The following is a 22,827-nucleotide window of genomic DNA, read 5'->3' on the forward strand; positions in this document are numbered from 1 at the left end:
GAAAGAGGCTGGCGGGTGTTGCAGGATCAGGGAAGCAGAGAGAGGTGAGGGCGGGGCCGGGTCTAGAGGCAGTGCTCCTGGGGCCCAAGGAAGGCACCAAGCCAGTCGGGGTGAACAGGGTCAGGAGTCAGCACTGGCGCCCCAGGTGTCTGGGGCCCCGAGACTAGGAATGGCACAGGGCCCAAGCTAGGAGTAGAGAACAGTGGGGGAGATGGAAGGGTGAGCGCGGCTGGCGGAGTCAAGGCGCGGAGGGCTGCACATAGACTTACCCCAAGAGAGGTCTGAGGGCGGGAAGAAACAACTTTTTAAGTGTTTAGTAAGTTACATTATTTTATGACTAACTCATGCCAGCTATTTAATCTTTATAAAATCAGTTCTCTCGCTTAGGAAGTTTGGATCACAGCAGGGGAAGGATGACACTGGGGTAAAACCTGAAGGGGAAGGAGTTTCCATTGCAAAAAGACAAAAGTTCATTCCAACATAGAAGTATTTGGAAGGATAAATTGAGGCAGAAAAGATCTTGGTATTCCTTAGGAATGAGACTCCCAACAGGCTGGAGAAGCAGTTCAAGGCTAGCCACAACAGGAAGTCAGTGCTACTTGTAGCTTGCAGAAGCACAAATGGGAGATGAGTAGTGAGATGGTGAAGGAAATGATGCATTCTACTGTATGACTGACAGGCAGTGACTGAGCACAATGAAAAGGACAGTTCCTCTGCCTCAACAGGTGCAATCATTACAATTTTAGGGAGTAAGAAAAATGCTTACAGGAATTTAAAATCTGTCCTCAATTTATTCATGAAATGTCAAAAATATTTATGGTTTCGCCTAGCCATTTTTTCTAAGTAACAACCAACCTCCAAAATCACACTCACTCAGATAACATTGTTTCTGTTGTTCATGGGTCTCTGGTTGTAGGTACATTCAGTTGTTATAGGATGGACTCATGTGTTTCTCTCTGCTCTGATTTTCGTGCATTTAGTTATGGGATGGGCTCGTGCACCCCTCCTTTCTCTGGTTTGTCTCTATTAAGCTGTTATAAGATGGCCTCTCATGTGCCTCACTCTGCTGCAGATTGCTAGTAGAATTTTCGTCCAAGACTTAGGTCTTCTTTATGTGTTTTCCCTTTAGAAGTCAGGCTCAGGGAGGCAAAACTAAAACTACTCAAGTATTTTCCTTTATTGTGACAGGAAATTAGAAATCAAGCTATACTGTTAAACACTAAACACAATCCTTAAGGCACCATTCCATTGGTCAAAATACACTGTATGACTCAAATTGAAAACAGGATTTTAATTATTCTTTTACTGTGTAATATTACTCAACCATGCAGCAAGATCTGCAGTTAAAGATAGATGGAAAAATTCAAATTATGATAAAAAGAAGGACAACAAATGCCATAAGCCAGATGCTTCAATATTCCCTTGAGACCACTGGCAATGAGTGAGGAGATCAATAGACACTGACAACAAAGAGAAACAGAAGAGAAAGAAAATATACTAGACATCAAAAACTATGTGTTTCTCCTCTCAGTGCCCTCAACACACAGAACAGTCTGGACAGATCTGCAAGAAAATGAAAAAATAAAAGCCATCTTCCTCACATTCCAACAGAGCAGAAAATCTAGTTGAAAGGGGTTTATGAATAATCATTAGTCATTAGACTCTTACTTATGGAAAACCCTAGAAAAACATACAATTCCACAGAAGCAGACGTGAGGAAACAGCAAGACTGTTTTTGGTAATGTAAGCACCATCTTTCTTTCAGAGTTTAGTAGTTATGTCGCTGAAAATTTAGTCAATGAGTGTAGAAACTGACAAAAAAATGTGCCTTTATTTAGTGTCATTAAGTGTCAGGAGGCAACTCAGAAATGCTTACTGCTTGGACACTGATCACGGAAGCATAGAATTAAGGAATGTTAGAATTAATCATGTTAATAAGCCAATAGTTAAGGGGTTTCTTTACTGTTATGCGAAGGATTTGGGCCTAGAAATGATGAAGGGTATGAAAGGACCATGACACAAAGAAATCATTTTTGCCAGGTGAAACTGATTACATTATTAGCTTTACTTGGGTTTTTGGCTGAATGAAAGTCATTTGAGTAACTTGTTATACTGAGGTGAGGGTAAAATACCTTTTCGGGAACAGTTACTATGCCTAACTACATTATTATTTTATACTAACTCATTTCTTTCTTGACATTTAACTTTTAATGGTTCAACTTTATTTTTTAGTTTTCGGGATTTGTGTTATGGTATATTACATGCTTTTCACTATTACGGACTTTTTAAATCTTCAGAGTACTATGATACAAAAAGTCACTTTACTTTTTGAGCTTCTTTGGGGCAGCTTTCTTCTTGACCATTTATAATGGCTTCATAGCATTGAACTGTGATTCATGTGAAGTTGAGCCTTTAAGAGATGCTGAGGGACTGCTGCTGGATTCTGATGAGGTTTTGCCCACTGTACTTCCACTGGGCCCTGATGTACAATTTCCATTCTTACTCAGCTGGCTGCTGCTTCCTGGAACTAAATTTCTAGGACTAGCAAGATCTACTTTGCTGGTATTGTCACACTAACTGAGTGGTTGAGGTCGGTCTTGCCTAAGGTTAGCAGTGGAGGTGGTTTCAATGGTACTGTGGGGGACATGTGTGGTCACCACCAGCTGCAGCCGCTCCTCCATTCTCATGGGTGCTGCTCCTTCATTCTCACGGGCATTGAGGCTGTTCCTCCACTCACACTGGGCTGAAGCTGCTCTTCTGCCTGCCCTGGGCTGAGGCTGCTCTTCTGTCTGCCCTTTGCCATCTTCTGTCGTTGCTGCTTCTGCCCAGTCCTGGACCCCAGGGCTGGTGAGGAGACTGTGTCAGTGGAGCCACATTCAGATACAGGAGACCAGGTTCAGTGACACAGGTCTTGTTTATTGCAGGAAGGCACAAGCTTATATAGGGGTAGTGGTTCAGTCATAGCACAGCAAGTAGGATGCCTTATTAGCATAACAGACAGCATCTTACTAGCATAACAGACTTAGTATCCTATCACAGAATAGCAGGTAGGATGCCTCATTAGCATGCTGGGTTTCAGATTATAGAGCCTGGATTCCTGGAAACCAAGTGACCCTGACTATTGCAATATCTAAGTGTTGCAATTTTGGATTCCAAGGGTGGTGATTAGGGATTGGCGAGCTCTAGGCATCAGTCTCATGATCTGCCATTGGGAGCAAATGTCATAAGGCATTCCTTGTGGCTCCAGCGGTTGGGCCGTTGCCTCAGGCCTGCTATATGGCTGTCAATAAGACTTTCACCCTAGGCTCAAGCTTGTCTCCCACAGTCATGCTGTTACCTGAACCTATTTTGGAACCTATTCATCTGTAGATGATGTTGCCAGACTAGTCAAACACACAGACTTCTGGTTAGCTGGTGGTGTATCAGGTTTTCCGCTGTTGTTTTATGCTGTTGAGCTCAATATTGCTATTGTGGGATCTGCAGAGTAAGTTGTGACTGCAAATCTGCCCATCCAATTAAGCCACTAGTTACTAAAGAGTAAACATTGTTATTTGAAGAATGCCATGAAATAACAGTGGATGCAGTGGATGTCTTAACTTCTGTTCTTTTGAATGCTAGGAAGTTTGTCTCTTGTTTGAGTTTAGTTTCTGCTTCCTTAACTAATATATCCTTGACTACTGGAGCTGCTGAAACAATCATGGTTTTTCAAGGAGCTTTTCATTTTTTTAAACCATTCTTTTTATTTGTCTGGTGCATTGTGCTCAATTTCACACCAGGCGAAGGTCATTCACATCCTTGTGAGTCACTTGTGGTTTACGGTGAACTTGGTCATAGAGATTGTGGCACTCTTGACACTCTACTAACTGATTACCAGATGCCACTGTCATTTGTCCACAAACAATACACATAGACCAATCCTACCTTTACGGCAAAGAAACCAGCACTAGTCTCTTCAAATCTAGAAAGGTTATCCCATGCCTTCTATCAGACCACAGTACAATAAAGCCTAATCAACAGCATAAGAAGCTCTGGTAACTACATGAACTCATGTAGAGCAAACAACACACTCTTGAATCATGAATGGATCAAAGAAGAAATTAAGAAAGAAATAAAAATATTCATGGAACAAAATGAAAATGAGTACACAACACAACAAAACCTCCGGGACACCCTAAATCAGTCCTAAGAGGGAAGTTTATAGTTCTTAGTGCCTATGTTAAAAATCAGAAAGAGTACATGTAAATGACTTGATGGTACAACTCAAGACTCTGAAAAGGCAAGAACAAACCTTTCCCAAAGCTAGTAGAGGAGAAGAAATAACAAAACTCAGAGCAGAAATTAATGAAATAGAAACAAAACAATACAAAACACCAATGAATCTAAGTAATGGTTCTTTGAAAGGTTAAATAAGACAGACAAACCCATAGTCCAGTTAACCAAAAGAAAGAAAGAACAAATCCAAATCAACAAAATCAGAGATGAAAGGGAAAACATCACAACAGCCACCAAAAAAGTCCAAAACATTTTAAGGGAATACTTTAAAAATCTATACTCCATTAAATTTGAAAACCTAAAAGAAATGAATGAATTTCTAAAATCATGGCCACCACCAAACCCATAACAAATAAGAAAATTGAAACAGTAAAGTCTCCTGACTAAAAACAGCTCAGGTCCAGATGGATTCACAACAAAATTCTACCAGACATTCAAACAAAATCTACAACCAGCACTGCTTAAATTATTCAAAAAGATAGAAACAGAGGGAGAACTCCTAAATTCCTTCTATGAAACCAGCATCACTCTAATACAAAAACCACATAAAGATACAATAAAAAAGGAAGCTACAGATCCATATCCTTAATGAACACAGATGCAAAGATACTCAACAAAATACTTGCAAATTGCATACAGACACACATCAAAAGGATCATCCACCATGATCAAATCAGCTTTGTTTCAGAGATGCAGGGATGGTTCAACATATGTAAATCAATAAATGTAATAAAACAAATAAATGAACTTGAAGACAAAAACCACATGGCCATCTCAATAGATGCAGACAAGGCATTTGATAAAATCCAACAGATTATTTGATATTATATGATATTATATGTAAGAGATCCCAAAAATTCCACTAGAAAACTGTTAGAATTTATTAATACTTTCAGTAAAGTGGCAGGATACAAAATCAACATACAAAAATCAATCTTTCTATATTCCAATATCAAGCAATCAGAAAAAGCACTCAAGGAAAACCACTCATTCTCTAGCCTTAAAAAATAAAATATTTAGGGATAGACCTAATGAAAGACATTAAAGATCTCTACAGTTAAAATTTCAAAACTCTAAAGGAAGAGTTAGAGGAAGAAACTAGGAGATGGAAAGACTTACCATGTTCATGGATTGGTGAAATCAATATTGTGAAAATGATTATCTTACCAAAAGCAATTTATAGATTCAATGTAATCCCAATCAAAATTCCAATGACATTATTCACAGAGCTTGACGAAATCATCCCAAAATTCGTATGGAACCACAAAAGACCCCCAGATAGCCAAAACAATCTTGGGCAAAAAGAACAATGCTGGGGGATCACCATACCAGATCTCAGATTATATGTCAGAGCTATAGTCATAAAAACAGCATGGTACTGGCACAAAAATATAGACATGTAGATCAACAGAACACAATAGAAGACACAAACATGAGTTCATATGATTTCAGCCACCTGATTTTTGACAAAGATGCTAAGAACACACAATGGAGAAAGATAGCATCTTCAACAAATGGTGCTGGCAAAACTGGATCTCCACCTGCAGCAAAATGAAACTTGACCCTTATCTTTAACCTTGACAAAAGTCAACTCCAAATGGATAAAAGATCTAAATATAAGACCTGAAACTCTGGAAGAAAACATAGGCAGCACCCTCCAAGTTATAAGCATAGGAAACGACTTTCTAAATCAGACACAACTGCTTAGGTGATAAGGTCCACAATCAGTAAGTGGGACCTCATTAAATCCCTCTAGTCTCCCAAAGGAAATTTACTCCAAATGCTCACCTTTCTCCCTGGAGTCCTGGATAAGAGAGTGGGATTCTGGTTCATACTGTGGTCCTGTGTAACCTCAGGTCTTCAATGTGATCACTTTCCAGATTAAAAGATCCAAATGGAAATATTTTTAATGTATTGGTAACCTAAAAAATACCTGAATTCTCCAGTGTAAGTGGTGACTTTTTTCATGTTTTTTATCTGGTTTCATTCCTGCAATACAGCCACCCAGTTTGGGGCAGGGGGGATAATATATAGTTTTTGTACAAATATGTTTCTTTGTGTTGTTTTGGAAAAATGAGGGAAAAGAATTTTGAGAGATTTGAAGAAAATAAATGAAAGTGGCTTAATCTCCCTCTTCATCAAATAAATGAAATACCATTTCTGAAAAAAAAATTACAAAGTTTCAGCACAACAAAAGAACCAACTAAAAAAGGGAAGAGGAAACCCACTGAGTGAGAGAAAATCTTCACCACCTACACATCCAACAGAGGATTAATAGCCAGAATATACAAAGAACTCAAAAAAAGAAAGAAGAAAATAAATGACTCAATAAAAAGTTGGGTGATAGACCTAAACAGTGAGTTCTCAAATGAAGAAATAAAAATAGCTAAGAAGCACCTTAAAGCATACTCAACACCCTTATTAAGTAGAGAAATGCAGATAAAAACCACTTTAAGATTTTGTCTTACCCCAGTCAGACAGGACAGGCCAAGATCAAGAGAATGAAAGACTCCAAATGCTGGAGAGGATGTGGAGAAACAGAAATGCTCATTCACTGCTGGTGGGAATGCAAACTCATGCAGCCACTATGGAAAGCAGTGTGGAAAACCCTCAAAAAATTAAAAATGAACCTTCCATATGATCCTGTGATACCACTCCTTGGAATATACCCAAAGGACTCATCATACCGTAGAGATACCTGTACATTTGTACATCCATGTTTGGTGCTGCTCTCTTCACAATAGCTAAGAAATGGAAACAACCTAAATGTCCCTCAACTGATGAATGGTCAATGAAAATGTGGTTTTGTCTATTCAATGGAGTTCTCCATAAAAATGAAATTATGAAATTTGCGGGTAAATGGAGTTAGAGAGTGTTATACTAAGTGAAGTAACACAAACACAGAAAAGCAACTGATGTATGTTCTCACTCATTTGTGGCTTGTAACACCATTTCCTTATATGTGACCATATAAATTCTGATATAACACAAGGAGCCAGGTAAAGGCAAAGGATACATGGAGGTAACGTAGAAGAAACAACCTGAAAGGGGTATAGTAGGGAACAGAGGTTACCTGAGGGAGATGGAAAAAATGGGAGTAATCGGCAGCAGGGGCATGCAAGGGACCACGGTGCAGGGAAGGAGAGAAGTCAGGAAAGGAAAGATGGCAGGAGTCTGGGGGTATTGGAGGCAGAGTGGGGACAATCAGCGCATTCTGACTAGGGAGGGAGAGGGCGGGGGAGGGAAGCCAGATGGCAGAAAAAAAAGATTGGAGATAAGGCTAGGAAATCTAGAGAGAAAAGTCATGCTCTAGAAACCCTATGAGAAACGCACATGGAGTGTGTGAACACTAATGTATATGTATACCTGGGAGCTGCTTGGCAGGGAACTCAGTGCCAGACAGAAGAGACCTCCCTTAGAGTGACAAGCATGCCATACAGCTCTCATCAAAGAAGCTTCTTTTGGCAACAAATGGAGGCTACTGCAGAGTTACACATCTGCTCAGGCACAGAGAGCATACACCTTGGCGATGCCCAGTACTAGGTGACACATCTGTAGTCGAATCTCTACAACTAAGGCTCATGGAACATAGTGGAATAATGGGTAGAGAGAGGGTTAATGCACCCCTCAACTCTCACTAGTGAGGCTTCAATGTACATCAGAGTGCGATGCACACAGAAGGCCACAACTGGCCATGTTTTGGAGAATAAGAGACGGTAGAGTGTAGAATGGGACTCCTTTATGGAACCTCATCCACCGGTGTCTCAGGGATCACTGCAGAAGAGGAGGAGGATAAGAGCCAGGGCTGTTCATGAAAACAAGGAGGTGGAGGCCTCCAGGCCACTGGAAGCTTGCTCATGTGAGTCTGTGGCACTGGTGACACTGAGTGCAGGACCCACATCAGCTCACTTAAACAAGGGCCCAACAGGGAGGCAAGAAATAGGTGGCATTCCAGTACTACACTGAGAACTATTTGTGACTGATTGCTCCTGGATGAGGGAGAGAGTGACTTACATACAACTGACTAGATACCAGTGAATGCCTTTACACTGAAGGACATTTGGGAGGGGGTCTGGATTTGAGTGGGAAATGTTGTATGAAATTTAAAAAGCTCGATGAAAATAAAAAAATAAAAAGAAAAGTCAGCCATTGCTAAATCCTTGCTAGTCTGGACATTAATGAGAGAAGATCTTATCTTTGGTTTCTCCAATCTAGGCTTCTTTGGAATATCAACTTCTTCATTTTATCAGCAGGTCTCTTCTCACTTTCCTTCTTTATCATTTGTTTGGAAGACTTTACCATTATTATTGAGAGAAGGAAGACTAGATGGTGCTTTGGGCTCTTGTTTAATAAAAATGGATTTCGTGCTTGACATTTTGCATGTTTCCCCATCGTTTTGAGTTGAACAGTACCTTGAATTAATGCTCCAAACCAAAGACTTATCAAGTAGTACTTTTAGGTTTTCAGCAAAACCTTTATTTTTTGAATGTAAGAAACCTAGTGCTTTCAAAAGGAAGGATCAAGTTCGCAATAGCAGCCATTGCAAGCACTTTTCATATTCTTTTTCTTCTCTCCTCCTTGATGGTTCATTTCTGACAATATGGCCTTCATCCCATACTTTTATGAAAATACTCTCACCAAGGTCATTAGTTCATAGAGAAATCTAATAAATACTAGTTTCCCTTCTACTTCTTTCTCAGTTCTTTGTAGGCTCTGCCTACAAAAATTAATATAATCACAGCTAGGCTCTGGGTGTCTTCTGTTTTCAGTCTGCACTTTCTTCCACATATGTGTCTCCTGGGTCAACTGCACAACTGCATAGACAGACCCTGCTAGCATGTTAGAAATGCGAACTCTTGATTTCCACTTCCTGACAGCTCTGCCCTGCTGCTCCATTCACTCATCTGACTAATGGTTCAAATTTATTATATTTGATAGTCAATAGTCATTGGGCACAAACCAAATGAAATTAAAATAAATCACTATTATTCCACAACAAACAAACCTCCATATGCATAAGTAATTATCTGCTATATTCATCCATCAATTTTTCTGAACTTTTCATTACACCAAGCTTGTTTACATATGTACTCTTTTCTTTTTATAATTTTCCTTCAGAGAAACTTAACATATTTTAAAATTTATAATAAAGCAGCATATTTTTATAGAGTCTAGTTCTGTATAACTTTCTATTCATTTTTGTTCCAAATTCCTCTCATGTGTACATTCATTCCATTTCAAACCTTTTTGCTATTCCTATCTCTAAGACATTTTTATTCAGCAAGACGTATCCAAAATAGATTTTATCTACATTCGCTTATATAACCAACCAGATTTATAATTTATATTTGCAAGCACATTTCTTTCAGGACTTAGTTAACATTTATCCATTGTTTGAATGTTTCAAAAGTCAAGTCTCAGATACAGTAAAAAATTTAATTATATGAATTTGCTACATAAAAGGGATAAAATGATTGCAATATTAAAGCAATACACATGTAAATGGATACCCCAAACACCAAAATGAAAAAAAAGAGTTATCCATATGAATAAATATTTATAACATAAAAGACACATAATTGGTGTGCAGAAATAGAAGATTTGATGAATTAATTATATTAAAGAAGTTATACCAATAAAAAAATGGTGAAAGGTAAAACCATATGCCTTATAAGAATAATCAAAATACATTGAATTTTACTTGTGTTCACACACATAGATATACATTGAAATGATTATGTTTTCAAATGGTAAAATTGTTATTCTCTAATTTTAATCATAGTGATGGTTCAGATGGAGTGTAGATCCATATATCACTATAAATCCTCAGAGAACATCTGGCAATAAACATCATCAAGCTGCTTAAGGGCTACTATTCAACAAGTCTTATTAGGGTCAGAGTCTAGGATTTAAACTGTTGATTCATCACCCGCTTGCTATCAGAAGGGCAGTAGCTTATCTTTCCCTGTAAAGGATATCAGAATGACTATCTTAATACATGACTGCAGAATTAGTAGAATACTACATGCTCGTCTTAGCAGGTTTTCTGACATATGATTCCTGTTCATCAGATGAAAACTGATAAGATGGCATCATTCTCTCCTGTCTTTTTTTCCCAAGGAAACCATTATAGATATAAACAAAACCCAATGAATGAAGATACTAACCAAGGTATCAACTCTAGAAGTAAAATAAGTGGGCATTGGCTTAGTATATCAGACTCATACAGTGAAATGTGTGGCAGTGACATAAAAAATGAATGAAATTATTTAGTAAACATTTCCAGGAAGTACAATATTCTAATCAATCCACTTCTATAAATACTATGTGCTTTATTACCACAATTTTCTATGTATACCTATATGTGTATGTATATATATGGCATATATTTATGTCTGTATCATACCCGAAGATACGTGATAGTGTATGCATGCGTCTGTTATAGCATATTGAACACAGAGTTATATAACACAGAAAAAGAATAGAGAAATGCAAACTGTTGTTATATAGCAAGCAGTCCACTGGAGAAAGAGACAATAGTAGAATAACATCAAAATTTTATTTCAAATTGCGGCTAAAATAATGCTACAAAGACAAAATGTGATAGAAAAATATGTGATGGGGCATTAACTCCTGAAAGGAAGCTAAGACAGGCTTCCCTGCTAAAGATACACACACTTATGAGTGAGGAAAATTAAAATGGAATTTGCATTTACTGGAAACACTATGAGTGTGTAAGGAAGAGGAAATTGCTTTCATAGCTTAAAGGCTAGTTGCCCATTAAGCCCTTTTATTCAGTATTTTAAAGATTCTTCTATTTACTTTTAACAATATTCATTCCATTTTCAACATATCAGGCATCCTCTAATCTTAGAAGATCATGGTCTTTCAGGATTTATATAAGAAAAGAAAAGTGTTTGTTGCTCACAACAATTGATAGCAAGAGCCTATTGCTAAAGATAGCACATGTTGGGGGAGATGAGCCCTGCATGCTACATTACAAACCTGCCAGGTTGGATGTGCCCGCTGGTGCAAAAATAGCATGACTGTTATGGCGCTATCCAACAGTTTGGAGACTGGATTTGAGGTCCTCTCCACAGGAAGGAATTCATGACTGGTACAACGAACCGGGTCAAAAGCCTGTGGCTAAGAAGGTCCTAAGCCCTAGAAAGAAACTTATTGCTGCTGTTTTACTAAATGGACATGTTGTCAAACCGCCTTCTAAATATTATATCTGTTTACAAATATTGCTCTTAACTGCAATCAAAGAAAGTTCTGTTGGTAGGGAATGCTGTTAAGTATAGAGTTTCATGATTGCTCAAGGTGCTGAGAATAAGTGACTATTAGAGTGCTCAGTCCTAAATGTGACATCTCTATTATTGTCTCCAAGGCTTGTGAGACATTGTGGAGGAAAAGGAAGTAATAATATAAGAGCCAGATGGTGACTAGGAATACTCTAAAACTTTCTTCTGGACGTGACATGACCATTGCACTCAGGAACTCAGAGCACCTATGGCTTTGGATGAATGCTGAGGGAGAGGGAGTCACTGGCTTCAGCATGTCACAGTGGATAACTCCATACCCGTGCTCCCGAGGAAGGCCTAGTTAATCTCAATAGCTGGCAAAACAAAAGCAAGCACAAACCAAACAGGCATGAATGTGCAAGGAAGGCTTATAGGGATTCAAAGTGTTGACAAGGGTCAGGGGATAACAGAGGTAGGCGAGTGTGATCAGAATACACTACATACGTGCATGGATGAAAGTGACAAAAAATACATTTAATCAAAAAAAAAAAAGAGAGAGAGAAAGAGCAAGTGATTTGTAGTAAAAGGCATGAAGTTTTTCTAAACATCACTAAAAAGATGAAGTAGATGAATTCGGGGAAAGTGTATGTGCTTTCCACATGTCTAGTGCTTTGAAAGTCAAACACTCACTTGTAATGACTGGGAAGCTAAAATCTGAGACAAGTAAGTGTAAGGGATATGCAGGGCTTGGCAAAGTTTATCAAAGTTTACCAGGCTGGTTTTTTTTGGGAGGTGATGCAAATATTATTTGAATAATTAACATTTCAAGAAGATCCCTGAGGCATCTTTAAGAAGGCTGGAGATGGTATAATATGTATGTATGGTCCCTTTAAAAAACACCCCGCCTGAGCAGTCAAGCACAAAATTTGGTCTTGTCTTGGCCAATAATAAAGAGTAGCTCTTTTTCATTTACACAGGCTTCAATTTTATACAATTGTATATTTAAAGAGCTTCCTTGTGTTATCTATAAACCTCTTACAATAAAATTCTCTAATTTTATTACCAAAAGAGGAGGAAAGATACACAGTAAGAAACAAAAGAAGAAATGTCACTTTAACCTTAAGTGTCTGTATGGGATGATGCTATCAGAACTTTTAATTGTGGGTCTCTGCAAAGGGGATGGAATCTCCACACATTCCTACTAACCACTAAGTGGGTTGACAGGAGTGTGAAATGACAGTCTCCAGCCACAGAGATGTGTGAAGGCCACTTAACATTTCTGACAAGCTGAGTCAGTTGACATTATCCCTTCAGTAACTTCTCTATTAAAACTTTATCTTTTGTATCCTAATTTTTTAACAACTATATAGTAAAGAAAGTAGCTAGTGATTTTGAGACTTTCGATGTGATCTATGCTTAAACATTAAATTAGAGTGCAGTAGAGAATAGGTTTAGAAGTTCAAAGACATATTTGTAGAAATAAATAGGATAAATGCATATAAAATAATGAATACATAAAGTGATTATATATAACTACATGCATGAATCTTTTTGAATATGACTTTTCTGGTATATATTAAAATTAGCTTGGCCTTATGCATCAGAGCAATGATTAACTTTGAGTCAAATGATATTCATGTATTTTTAAAGAGGTTTTGCTTTGATTTTATTTCATCTAAGTGATTTAAATTCTATGATGTTGCTTCCCAAGCATGTTTTATAGTATGTGGATAACTTCTGAGCCTTTGGAAAGTAAAAGACACCACTGCTTCTTAATATTGCAAAGTGTAAACAGTATATAAAATAGATGCTTCTAAAATTTCTTCTTATGTGAATCTTGACCACAAGCTTACACTTTCTAAGTCTTTAGGTTCATTCATTTCTTCAAGTAGAATCCACTTAGTTGTCAACTGAGGAATGTGTGGAGCTTTTATACCATTTACAGATGGTAAATAAAAAGTTCTGGTAACATGCTGCATAGTCCCTTATGATGAAGTCAGTGTATTTTATTTATGTACTGTGTATCTTTCCACTTTCCCTGATAACAGTTCTATAGAAATCCATCTCATGAGAGATTTACAGATGACAGAGGAAAACTCTTAATATACTTGCTGGATGAAACTATAGCCTGAAATTCTTATTAAGTGACACTCTGCTTCATCACTGGCAGATACAAGACAAAAGCCTTATGTCTGACTGTCCACAGGGGACTTTTTATGCTCTAGCAAGGTGCAGCAAGTGAATTTATTTAACATTTCCTTTTTATGATTCACTCAAAATTTCTAAAATTATAACCAGTGATTTCAATGGATCAGACTACGCTTCAGTTACAAGACATTATTAGGTGGACACTTGTCCCTTTGTGTAGGTCGTGCAGTGACATCTACTCTACAAGTTCCTAGTCTCCTTACTGGTCACTGATTTATGGATACGCATAGGAAAGAGCTAAGATCACACAAACGTTATTGTACTTTGTACTTTTTGTTTTCTATTAGATTACTTCTACCTGGGGAAGATATTTAATTCCCTGTGGTTCTAACCATTCTTGTAATAACTAGGTGCTTTCTAATATCCATTTCATTTGGAAATTTTGGGGTTCTACATTTTAAATATATTATAATCATGGGTAATTGCATGATTTCAGAGATTTCAGTTTAAGCATATTTTGAGATTACTATATGTAGATACTATATGAGAATAAGATAAAAATTATGAAAAACATATGATTGTTGAAACAACCAAGCACTTGAAAAATCAAAAAAAAAAATGCAGCTCTTCTGGCTTATTGAGTTAAACTATGAAAATCTGAATTAGAAAGAACTGTCAGAGTTCCAAGGAATCGAATGATTCAGAATACAGTCCTGGAGATATATTGTGAGTAATTTCCTTCTGTATCTCACCTAGGAAAATTCTTCTTGAACTCTAATAGAAAAATTTGTTAAATTGCATTTAAAATGATTAAAGATCACTTATACAGTTTAAGGAACCTGATTTTCAGTTTATTTTTGTTGAAACTTTTGCATTAGGATTGGAAAAATTAGGTGTATAATAAATTGTTTCTGATAATATTATTTTTCAACGCATATAATATACTTAAATCTCCATAAATTCTAGTGAGTAATTTTTATTTTGTTTTCTTTTCATTTTTTTACTGAGATTTTGTAATTTCAGACAACAGTTCTTAATCAAATTTAGACCCCCTCCCTGATTCACACCCTCTCCATCCCCCTCATTAGATCTCATGTATTCCACCATACATTAAATCCTAGCCAGTCAAGCATTTGTACCCAGATGTCCTCCAGTGTAAATGCGTCTACTGGAGTCTAGTAAGCCCATCTAGAGATCATATTTAAGGCATACTCTCCCTCACTCAGTAGCAATCAGTCTTAAATAGTTTGTGGCTAGTGCCAGCCCTCCATCCATTTCTCTCCTCCACTTTGAGCCCTGTTTACTTGACTTGGCATGGGTCCTGTGTTCAATGCTACCACTGCCACAAGCTCACATGTGCAAGCTTCCACTGGCCTGAAAGTCTCTGCTTCCTTGTATTCAAGAACCAGCCAAGACTATTACAGCCATTGGTTGGTGAGGTTCCATACAAGAGTCCTATCACTCTGCCATCTCTTCTTCTTTAAAACTTGGCCAGTGGTGGCCTTCTGTGTGCACCACACTCTGTTGTATAAGGAAGTTTTACTAGTGAGGGTTGAGAGATGCATTAGTTTTCTCTCTTCTCCTTGTTCTGCTATGTTCCATGAGCCTTAGTTGTAGAGGTTCAACTGGAGATGTGTCACCTAGTACTGGGCATCTCTCAGACATATGTTCTCTGTGTCTGAACAGTTATGCAATTCTGCAGTAGCCTCCATCTGTTTAAAAAAAGTGTCTTTGATGAGTGGTGTGTGTGTGTGTGGTATGCTTGACTGTAAATATAAGGACCCATATTTAGCATATAGTAAAAAATTTCATTTCTCTAGAGATATGAAAGAGATATGGTTTTCTCTAAGATTTATGTCCTCTCTAGCCATGTGTATTTGGCTGAGTTTACAGTGCCAGCCATAAGTTCGCTCCTATTGAGAAGGCTTTAAGTCCAACTATATAGCTGTTGATTTCCAGATAACCGTGACACTACTGCACCAATAGAGGTAGTTAGCCATGCAAGTCGTTATGGTTATTAGGCCTTAGGGCTGAGTTGGAGCATTGATTGTTTTTCTCCCTTGGCAGCTTGCATATCATCATCTAGCATTGTGATAGCCAAATTTAGGGAAATAGTAGGGAACAGATGCTGCCAGGGGCGAGGTGGGAAAGTGGGAGTGAATGTTCATATGCTGTATGTGCATTTCTCATGGGGTTTCGATGACATCACATTTCCCTCTCAATACCTGTGCCTCAATTCATTCTCAATACCTGTGTCTCTGCGATATGCAAGCTAATGTACTTACTATTCAGTAACAAAAGAGAGAGAAAACAAAACCTTTGTACCTAGAGAGAAAGGAAAATGTCTTGACTATATTATGTATTTATTTCAGCAGGGTGAAAAGGAGGAAGGGACATGCAAGGGGCCGTGGTGGGGGGGATCATGGGAGGCAGGTGTTATTGGGGGGAGGGAAGGGATAATGCAGGCCCTGTGACTAGAGAGGGAGGAGGGAGGCTGGATGGGAGGAAAAAGTATAGAGATGAATGAACCTTTGTGGCCTAGGAAGCCCAGAGGGAAATGTGATGTCCTCGAAACCCCATGAGAAATGCACATACAGTATATGAACATTAGTGAATATGTATACCTGGGAGCTGCTTGGCAAGGAACACAGTGCTAGACAGAAAAGACCTCTTTTTGAATGGTTGATGAGGGTGGTTCATGAGACTCCCAAAATAACACAGCCTGTTCTCAAACCTTTTGGTTATTTCTCAGATCTAGGAGATAAGACCCTACTGCTGAAGACAGGACAAACTTCGGATACAGGACGTGAAACAATCAATGGAGCAGGAACTGACCTGGTAGCCTACTACCTGAAATTTGGCTATCATAATTCTAGATAAAAATTTAAAGTGAACTTCATGGAAGAATGTTTTCTGGAACTTCAGATGAACAATTCATTCTCAATACCTGTGTCTTTGGGATATGCAACCTAATGTACTTATTATTCAGTAACAAAAGAGAGAGAAAAGAAAACAAAACCTTTTTACTAGAGAAAGGAAAATGTCTTGGCTATATTATGCACTTATTTCTTTAAGGAAGAAAAGCTTGCTTGGCATCACAGTGTACATTTTAACCCCAGCAGTCAGGTGGCAGAGGCAGGCAGATCTCTGTGAGATCCAGGCCAGCCTGGTCTACATAGTGAGTTCCAGGTCAGCTGGGGCTACAGTGAAACCCTTTCTCAAAAAAAGAAAGAAAAGTCAGGGTTTGGAGAGATGATTCAGCAGTTATGAACATTGCTTGCTCTGACAGAGGACCAGGGTTAAGTTATCATCACACTCACATGGGAGCTAACAAGAGTCTGTATCTCTAGTTAAAGTAGATCTGATCCAGCCATATCATTCTTGGCCATATACTCAAAAGGCTCTATACATTACTACAGAAATACCTATTCATCAATGTTCAGCTACTATGGAAATACCTATTCATCTACATTCATTGCTACCCTTTCATAATATGCAGAAATTGGAAACAACCTAGATATCTATCAACTGGTGAATGGATAATGAAGATATGGTACATATACATAATAGAATGTGATTCAACTCTTTTAAAAAAGGGAAATTATGAAAATTTGGAGGAAAATAGATGGAACTAGAAACAATCATCTTGAGTGAGGTAACCCAGACTCCAGACAAATATCACATGTTCTTTCTCATAGCTGGATACAGGACTTAAAGCAGCGGAGCAGGAACTGACCTGGAAGCTTGAAATTTGGCTAGCTTTGAAATCTTTGATATGCATAATTCTACTTGAAAATTCAGAGCGGTCAAGAAATTAATAAATGGCCATGGGGGGGCTTTCTGGGACTGGTGGTAGAAATTTAATGCTATGAAGAAGGAAAAGGGAACATTAGGTTAGGAAGGGTTAATTTAAATGGGGTGGGGTATTGGACAGCAGAGCAGAGGAGGGACTATAGGAAGGGATAAGTAATATTACAGACATTGAGAAAAAGTCATGTGGAAACCTGAAACTATAGAAGCTTAATAAAGCATATACACACACACCGTAAAAAGAGATTAAAAGGAGTAAAAACAGGGGGACATTGCAATTTCTAGACACCATAGGTTAATAGAAAATAAAAGAAAGCCTCAGTGCCTCCTATAGACCCTCAAACAATACTGACCATTGCCCGTGCTCTTGGTTACCCACCAGAACTGAAAGGTAAGACCTCACTGCTGAAGACACTACATACATGAGGTGTAAAACAAACAAGGAAAAATCAAGCTGCTTCTGACTTCAGAGCCTCATGTCTATTAACTAGCATTCATAGTGTTGGAAGGTTCTATGTAAACGATCAGAAGGAAAAAAAATAGTCATCAATCCTACCTAGCTGTGAATGTTGTGAACCACAATAACAACTGGCCTTGCAAGATGTGCCCACAGGTGCAATAGTGGTACTAATATTATGGAGGTAATCAACTACTCTTTAATTGGATTTTAGGTCTGCATCCCAGGATTGAGCCTATACCTGACACTGATATTAGGCTTAGGAAACTGAAGCTACATAGGTCAGAGGACATAGAAAAGAACCTAATACTTGTTTTCTGCTAAATAGGTATTGTATGTTAAAGTGATTCTTAATGAAATTGTTATACGCATAGATTAATGCATCTCAACCTGCACCGGAGAAGCTTCCTTATGTAACAGATGGTGATTAACATAGAAACCAACAACTTTCCCATGGGCACAAAACAAGAGGCTGTAGAGTGTTTATCCCTGAAGGACGCCTATTTGGAACTTCTGGTCCCACACCCATGGCTCAGGGATCATTGCAAAGGGGTGGAAAGATTGTAAGACCCAGAGGTGGTAGATGACCACAAGGAAACTGGGGTTTCTGGACAACAGAACCCAGTAATGATGACAGCATGCACAAGTTTCACACAAGCTCAGACGAGACAAAATCCCAGCATAGACATGAAAAAGGGCATAAGAAGCTCCAGCCTCACCGAAGAAAATAGTTGTAACAGATGGCTGCTGGGATGGACAGAGGCAATCTTTTCCAGGCATGGGACTCCTGGTAGGTTAACCAGGCTCCAGTGGATGAACCCACACTAAAAGACATTTGGGGACACAAGTTTACTCTATAGGCACATTCAACTAGGTGAGGGACAACACAAGGAGGTGGAGATGGGGGTGGGGATCGAAATACCATCAAAGTATATTACATGAAAATTGCAAAAAAATCAACCAGAAGAGAAAATAGAAGATAAACTTATACAAATCTATTTCTCCTATAGGAGAAAGGTAGACAGGGAAAATAATCTGAGTAAATTTTCTTAGCATGATATATATTAGTTCAGAACACATAAAAATATGATTACATCTATGCTGAATACAAAATTTTACTAGGACATGCACATGCAAATACATGGCCTATATTTCTTTGCTCAAGCCTCAGTTAACTATAAAGCTGTTGTGTTTTGGAGATTCAAACTTTGAATCTTATAAAAGCTCAAATCAGCATTCTCTTTGGCTCTTAGATATAGTAAAAGAAATTGTGATCTTCTGATCGAATTTTTTATGTAACTGAAGAGCATTTGAAAATGTTATTAGGAGACACTCAATGTTAATTTTGAACCTTTGTTGAAATTATTCAAGGAAAAGGAGTCTACATTGAAAATATATATTGGAATAGAAGTGAAGGTGTCCTCAAAGTTGAATGAAACATGAAGAGGAAAACCAGTAAATGATCTGACCTACAGGTATCTAGTCTGCCAGTCAGCTCTATGTGAACCTTATTATGAACTGAGATTCAAATGCCAAAGCCTTGTCCTTGTTTTGTGATTATGAGATCTCTGGGCTCTAAGACCTTGTGTTCTGTACTGTTCCACTGGCTTCTGAAAAGAAATGTGCTTGGCATAGATCACAGAGCAAAACCTTCACTGAGTCTGCTTGGTGTTGGGACATGGGAGTAGGTATGTGACTTCTTCAATAATATCTGTGAGTCTCACAGTGATCAAAGAGCAAAATGACCACTGAATCTTGCTGGTGTAAGGATATGAAAGTGGTCATCTGACTTCTTTAATAACAGTAATGGGGCCTGCACTGCTATTAATTGCTAGGTATCTGCTGCTAATTGCTAGGTATGTTTGAGTTTTTAAATACATCCAACTTGAAACATCAAAGGGCCAAATATCAATATTATTCCTCTAGTTAACCTTCTAGTGAAAATGCAGGCCTTGAAATGAGAAACCAATGTTTAAAAGAGTTGTACTTTAAGAAAATAGGTGAAAATAAAAGCCCTTATATGATTAGCTAGAAAAATATTATGAAGTCTGAATTAAAGATGGATTGCAATAATCTACAAAATTTTCTTGGATTTGTTTCAAATAGTCTGCTCACAGAACTTCCAGAAAATCACTTTAGGGAAAAATTCATATATAGGCCCTGTCTAATAGTAAGTCAGCAGGCTCTCTGGTTCTATATTACTGTCATCAATAGCAGGTCTTCTTTGTCCGTGATTAATTGTCACTGAGAAATATATCCATGTGTAGATTTTAAAGAGAAAGTGCAACTCTCCTTCTTTTCTACTCAGCATATGATATAATCCCAGAAATTTCAGTTCATTTCCAAATCACATTCAGCTTCATTGATAATAAACCTGAAATTTAAGCTTTGCCCACATATGGCTGAGATACTGATTCATTTCACTTGAAATATTAAGTAACTAAACTCTCTCTGGCCAATGAGAAGCAAAAAGCAAGATCTTACTTTACAAACAACTTTCTCATTTTAATGTTTAAAATTACTGCTTTGAGAATTCAGTCATTGAAAAGTTTCACTGTGCCATAGGGAAAGTCATACATTTGTGTGCTCAATAGCTCCCAAACAGCCAAGACTTGTTGCCAGTTAACTGTAAACAAAATGATTTTCATCATCTAAAATTAAGGAATAGTGATAATCATAAAGATAACTCTCATGATTTTACTCAGAATTGAAACAATTCATTTAAAATACATAGTGATTACAAACTATTTCCAAATGGCCAAGCCTTATATTGTCATTTGCTAATTCTTTTAACTATAAACAAAATGACTTTCATAATCTATAATCAATAATTAATGATAATTGTAGATAACACAATTCTCACAATTTTTCTCAGAATTCCCTAATTCCCTTTAAAGTACATAGTAAACTATAAAACATTATGGCAATGTATTAGTTATTTTCATTAGTATGTGTATTTTTCTGCTTAGATAAGGGGGAAAACATTTATCCTTCAACAAGTTACTCAAATGTCTTTGGTCACTTCTAAAATTTCATATTTCAAAATGAGGAAGAACCCAATAGAGGGATGCTTTTGGAAGCCCTTGTCAAGAAACTCCAATGGACTCTCATATGAACATTTGAAAACTGTCCTGTTCTTTTTTCTAGTTCCCTGTCTAGAACTTGTAATGCTAATTACTCTTGCCTTTACTTCTCCTTCACATCTCCTATTCGTGATTTAAGGACTTTGTTCTTCCCTTAGAGACAAGAGCTATGCAATTTTGGAGTCTTTTAGATAGACCCACTGAAGGGGTACACCAGTTGCCTCACCCTGTGTCCCTGTTCAGCATGGAGAAGCCAAAGCGGTCTGCATCCCTATTCCCTATTGGCAATTTGGATAACCCCTTCAGAAGATGGTGTGATAAGAATAGGAGGTAGGAATTGGCTAGGCAGTTATGGCAAAAAGACCCCAAAGAAATGTAGTTAGTTTCTTGGCTAAAAGTCAAAATGTCCTTGGGCCTCTTAGCAACATACTCTGTTCCAAAGGCCAAAAATGTCAAAAGTATTTGGGAGCTTGTATCTAATCCTTAAAAGATTTTAGGGTTACCTCTTGAGAGGGGAGAATGTTGGAGGGGAGGGAGCTGGGCATGGATTTGATCAAAGCACCTTATATAGATGTATGAAATTCTCAATAAAGTTTTTGTAAAAATTTTTAAAATTTTTCATATTTCAAAAGAAGGCGTTTTGTCTTCAGTCTTAATCAATGGAAAACTTGCACTCAGTTCCAAAATGCAATTTTTATAGACACTGTATTGGGTAAAGTAATTTTGAAAGTTCTGAAAAAAGAATATGGTGATAATGGAAAATGGTGTTTAGTAGCAACATTGAGCAGGCACACAGAGCATTGCTGTAGTTAGCCACACTCAGACATGTCGCTAAAGAATATGCACCTCGGGGAAAAACTCTGTTACTATTTTCAAACAAGTACAGGACTCAAAAGTACCTATTTCAGTGATGATATTTAATGTCTCACCATGTCTCCATTCTAAACCCTTCTTTTAGGAGTTTATAAGTAGGCCATAAAAATTCAATTCAGGTACTCCTTAGCATCCAAAAAAGCTATTAGAGCCTCCTGGGAAAATAATAAGCATATTTATAGAAATTGTATATAAAATATTGATATAATATGTTTACCTATTTTTAAAAATGCACTGTGACAACTAATCCCATTTATCAATTTACTGAATCATATTACCCTCTTCAGTTCCATTTACCTAAAAGGAAAATTACAATTGTATTCAGTCTGCTTCCAGTTGTTTCTAAATACGATGAATCTAGTTTCGACACAGTATCACTATACTTCAGAGGTTGCTTGTCTGCCCTTCAAAAATATCACAGGAGGGCTCCATCCCAGCCAACAGTGATGAAGGCATACTTATTCTTCTGAAGTTTATTTTTGTATTGTTATTATTTGTAATTTCTATTACCAAAGTGTGTACAGTCAAAAAATCTGTTGCTAAAGAAGAGACTTAAAAAATACATATGTTTTGAGAGATGCTCATAGTTCCCTGGAACTAGTCAACCTAGGAGGGCAAGGAGCAAAAAGTGTCCTTTATGTCCCTCTGACCGGATTATTACAGGCCTCAAAGTATGTCTGTTAACCACGCAAGGTTAGTTCCACCAGTCTGGTATTTTTAATTACCGTGTGTCATGTAGATAAATCTTGGGCAAAGACCAGTTGTTCTCAGATAAACCTTACCTAGCATATATTTCTTGATCTGGTATGTATAATTTGTCATTAGGTTGTTGGACTAATATGGTTCCCTCTGGTTTTTAAAACTACCTAGGCATTATTTATCTCTCACATTGTCTAACCCTTCCACCATGGTATCCCCATTTAAGGTGCCCCCATTTTTT

General features: G+C 37.7%; 1 protein-coding gene and 1 pseudogene across 6 annotated transcripts in view; both read right to left on the reverse strand.

Moving 5' to 3' along the window:
* Dgkb (diacylglycerol kinase beta) overlaps positions 1–22,827 on the reverse strand; it is a 772,948-nt gene that overhangs the window by 248,177 nt on the left and 501,944 nt on the right. The gene's annotated exons all lie outside the window — the stretch shown is intronic.
* On the reverse strand, positions 2,322–8,883 carry LOC103730162 (annotated as a pseudogene).

The sequence above is a fragment of the Nannospalax galili genome, unplaced genomic scaffold (assembly GCF_000622305.1).
Source record: "Nannospalax galili isolate Female #2095 unplaced genomic scaffold, S.galili_v1.0 scaffold452, whole genome shotgun sequence".
Lineage (NCBI taxonomy): Eukaryota > Metazoa > Chordata > Mammalia > Rodentia > Spalacidae > Nannospalax > Nannospalax galili.